General features: G+C 47.2%; 1 pseudogene across 1 annotated transcript; it reads right to left on the reverse strand.

The window, feature by feature from the left end:
- Positions 1 to 776: 776 nt before the first annotated feature.
- On the reverse strand, positions 777 to 3,050 carry LOC307099084 (M-phase phosphoprotein 9-like; annotated as a pseudogene). The gene is made up of 2 exons: positions 2,556 to 3,050; positions 777 to 2,310 (listed from the first exon to the last, which is right to left on the reverse strand). The product of its transcript is annotated as an M-phase phosphoprotein 9-like (transcript).
- Between the last annotated feature and the right edge of the window lie 1,679 nt (positions 3,051 to 4,729).

Consider the following 4,729-nt stretch of genomic DNA (forward strand, 5'->3'; position numbering starts at 1 on the left):
TGGTTTGCTGACCACTGGTCTAGAGGATGTAAAGTGCAGCATAAGGCATCTAGATATATAAAAGCCCAGGGACGGGATGGTGGAATGACCAGAATAATCCGTTGACCAGTCACTATGACACACACTGACCACCAGGGGGCAGACGCTCAATGCAGGAGCTGCCCCCTGGTGGTCAGTGAGCTCCCACAGCAGGCTGATCCCCGCAAGCCACACCCCCTCCAGTGCACGAATCCATGCACCAGGACTCTAGTATAGTTATAATATTGTAATAACTGTGTGTGCTCTCATATGAGTACTGGATTTATTGGGGTGATCACTTTGTAATGCCTACAAATATCTAATCACTATGTGGTACACCTGAAACTAATATAATATTGTATGTCAGCTATAATTGGAAAATAAGTTAAATATATTTTTGTTCTGAAGCATTTATTTAATTTTTTTAAAGAAGAATCATATTCGCAATGTTGAACAAATTTACAAAACTGGTGCACAGGTACCTGTAAAAGGATGAACACTGTTTGTTTAGAGAACAGCTGTCTCCCAGTCACACTTCTTTATTCTTAATATAAACTGGAGACATATACTATTTAAAAATAACAGTTTTTAAATAGTAAAATATATAAGAGATTCCTGAGCATAACAAAAATATGTTGGAAATATGTGGCCATTTGACGTATAAAAGAGCAAGTGGCATGATTGTAAAATTATGGTGTGAAGGGTTAGGAACAGTATAAAACGCTCTGCCTTTCCTGAGTGCGTAACTATACACCCGTTTAATGGCTACACGTTCCAGAGGGCGCGGCGGTGCGCAGGACGTGCAGCTTCTTCGGCGCCCTGCGCCCTGAGCCCAGTTTGGGTTCATCCTTTCCAAATGGTCCTGCAAGGCTTCCTGATTTAATCTCATCTGCAAAATGACGCATCCTCCGGTCGAGGCATCCGACTGAGGGCAGCCTCAATCTGGTCTTTTTCTTTTGTAAATTCATCAAAAAACTGTTCCGTGTCTGCCAGGGTCCTGATTTTCGCGGGCGCCCAGCCGGCGGGGCTCCCCGAGGCAGCAGTTCCGGGGAAGAGTTAGGACTTGCATCGGTGGCTTTTTCTGAATATTTTTTTTCTTCCGAATCATAAGAAACTGGAGTTGTTTTCTTGGGTTGGTACATTGTAACGTAGACACAGGAGCAGTATCTAAGTCATCCAAAAGTATATCAAATCCAGTTGGACTGCTTTCGATTTTGCTAAGTAGATGACTAAGTCTTGGGGACGAAGTTTCCTTAGGAGGCCTCTTTGGACTGTAAGCCACAGTCACTGGTGCTGACATCTCTCTCTTTTCGGTGGAGTGCAGCATGTGCGGTTGGAGGTGGCAGGGATGACGCCCTCTGCGCAGCACAGTTAAACCTCCTGTGTCTGCGGGGCGCATTTCTCTGGGGACCGATTCGCACCCACGGTTGTTTCAGTTTGCCGAGGATTCGCTAATTTATTTGAAATGCCCTCTTTCTCTGTCTGTGTGCCCCAATTTTTAAATATTTTTTTCTTCCTCAAGTTCTTTTAAAGCGCTTATGATTGGTGTGTCTGAAGTCTCTGTTTTTTTATCAGTAAGTTTGTTGGTGAACTTCCAGGTGAAGAAGCCTTTTCCGGGGAGAATGGCACCCAGGAAGGCATGCCAAGGGCTGGCCCGTGAAGACCGAATATTCCGCCCCAGGATCAGCCATTTCTGCCTGCTGACGTCAGAGCTGGCCGGTGTGTTGGCATGTGAGGGTCCTGTGGGAGCTCTAGAATTATGAGGAAGAGAACATTTTCATGTTCCACTTGCTTGACCTGAGCTTCAAGTTTTGAGATGGTTCTTTTCAAATCAGAAAGCTGAGTCTGTGCATCAAGCAGTGTTCTCGGTTGTATTTAGTGTGTGCTTCACTCTTTCGTGTTCTCTTCCAAGGGACTCATCCTCTCCTAAAAGATGAAACATTGTGTTTTCTTGTTTCAGTCTGACGCCTTGTCATCTGAGAGTTTGTATGCATTCTCAAAGCGCTTCCTCCAGCTCCTGCAGCTGGACTTCAGTCCAATGCTGGTGCTGTCTTTTTCTCTGTTACCTGCTCTCATTTCCTCGAGGCGTTCCTGCAGAATTTCGGAGGCACTGCTGGCTGCACCGAGGCATTCTCTGAAATCGCTCACTTCTCTTTCTCGTAGGTTATTCTTATTTTCAAATGTCTTCACACGACTAGTGGCTTCATTCAGAGCACCATCTAATTGGCCGCCTCTGTCTCTGAGAATTTGATTGGTTTTCTTTCAGACTTCAACTGCAGAAATCTCTTTTGCCTCCAGCTTCTTCTTTTTTTTTTTATTTTAAATATATTTTATTGATTTTTTACAGAGAGGAAGGGAGAGGGAGAGAGAGTTAGAATCATCGATGAGAGAGAAACATCGGATCAGCTGCCTCCTGCACACCCCCCACTGGGGATTTGCCTGCAACCAAGGTACATGCCCTTGACCGGAATCGAACCCGGGACCCTTCAGTCCGCAGGCTGATGCTCTATCCACTGAGCCAAACCGGTTAGGGCTGCCTCCAGCTTCTGTTTCAAACTATTTATTTCTGATTCATAATACGCTCGAAGATCCGTTACAGGCCGGGCGTGCTTTTCCTTCGGGTTCTTCAAAGGCTCCTTGGGGAAGCGTCTCCTCCCTCTCCAGAAGCTGGGACGACGGACCGAGGCTGCAGTTAGTGTGACAGGGTTTTCTTCTCCCACGGTGCTGACCGAGATGTCCTTACTAGTGACAGTATATAGGCCGAGGGGAACGTGGACCTGATCCTGCTTTCGTTTGGGAATGTGTGATTTTTCCAAGAGGCCACTGGATTTTTCCAAGAGCTTCTGCACGGGAAGGGCATTTGGGGAACCCAGACAACTGAGAGGTGACATTACTTGGGAGAAGGAATCTATGTCAGAGTGACCGGACACACTGGGCTCCAGAACAGAGTCTGGTGAGAAGGAGATCCTGTTGTGGAGGGCGTCCAGAAAGCCAGGCGGCTGAGTCCTCACCACCTGCTCACTTGGCTTCATGCTTAACGTGGGGTCCAGAGTCAGCACCAGGCTGGCTGCCACTTGGGCACCGCCTAGGTGTCCTTTAAAATCTCTGACTCCCCATCCCTGGGTGCTGGTGCCATTTTGGGGCTCAGCCCATCTGGTTTCCCACATCACCTACTTCATAATTCTTTACCCCTTTTGGCCTTGTTCCTCCTTCGGCGACTCTAACAGATACCATCCATTGTCTTCATCTCTGTCGATCTGATGGGTGCAAAACGGCATCTTGTTTTTACCATTAGTGCTACTGAACATCTTTATAATGCTTCATTCTTCTTTACACTTGGGAGATTAATTTGGGATACAACCATGAGTTTCCTATATTTCAGGCACCATCAAAGAAACAGGGAGGTGACTTGGGGGTTTGGGGGGAGCGAAGACCCGCTAAGAGGACTCTGAATCAGGGCCTCCTCACACTGCTTGCTGCCTGCCTTTGAGAGGGTTTCACAATGTTGCTGAGCAAATTAGTAACCTTGTACTGTCCTTAGGCTCATTACTTACTTGGAACGCTGTTTCAGAGGGCCCTGTAATACCCAGAAAAAGAATGTTCTGCATTTCACCAGGAATTGTGAGACCAGGGCCAGGGGCTGCACAAGCATAGTTAGACGGTTAGGAATGAAGAGGGCAGTGAGGTCGGGGGATGAAAACCTCCTGTTAATGCCCTCCTGTTAACAAACTTATGAAGAGGGCAGTGAGGTCGGGGGATGAAAACCTCCTGTTAATGCCCTCCTGTTAACAAACTTTGCAGGCTTTCCCTCTCTTGTATTTGCATCTCCCCCACCCACCCCCCACCCCCCACACACACCAAAAAAAAAAAAAAAAAAGATAGGCTATAGGCAATGATGACTTTGATAGATTAGTCCATGGCTTAATTCAAAGACACTCAGTGGCCAAGGCTGGTCCCACTGCTTTTCCAGCAGCATGGCCAGGAGGAGAGGTCTGGGCTGCCGGTGGAGACTTCTCCAGTTCCTGCGTGGTGGGCACGCTGAGTTAGGAGCCAGAAGCCGAGGATGAAACTCCTGCCAGGGACCAAGATGGAGGGCCAGACAGAGACACGGCAGAATTCAAATCAGCAAGGATGATGTCCTACCAGACACTGTCTGAGCTGGGAAGGAATGGACTCGGACATAGAGCAGACACCAGGATGGCCCAGGGACAGGACTAGTCCTCTCTGACAATGGTCAGCTCACACCCAAGGACAAGAACAAAGACAGAGGGACCCTCGCCCCAGACTGTGAATTCTCCCACACCCCTCCCCACACACCCTCTCAGATCAGGAAGAGACTGAGTGAAATCTCAAGAGACTGTTTAAAAAATCAGATTCCATTATAAGTTGCCTTTTTTCCTGCTCTTATCACCCCCCCGCCCCCGCCCAGTACACAGAGGTGGGGTGGGGCTTCTACCAGTTATAGTTTTAAATAAAGACCTTATACTTTCTCTGCACATCTGAGAGTGGTGTGAACAAAATTCATGGCCCTACTACACACTAATGGAGCTGTTTCTTTTCGTTAAATAATGATGTTACCTCTTGCTGGAACACAAATCCAGCTCAGTAGTACTAGTAAGAACCTGTCTACTGGGAATCAAGGATTTCTTCAAGAAATTGCTCACTTCAAAAAATACTTTCACTTCATCACAAATTGCCAAAGGCTGGGTGG

This window comes from Cnephaeus nilssonii, assembly GCF_951640355.1.
Source record: "Cnephaeus nilssonii genome assembly, chromosome: 5".
Taxonomy (NCBI): Eukaryota; Metazoa; Chordata; class Mammalia; order Chiroptera; family Vespertilionidae; genus Cnephaeus; species Cnephaeus nilssonii.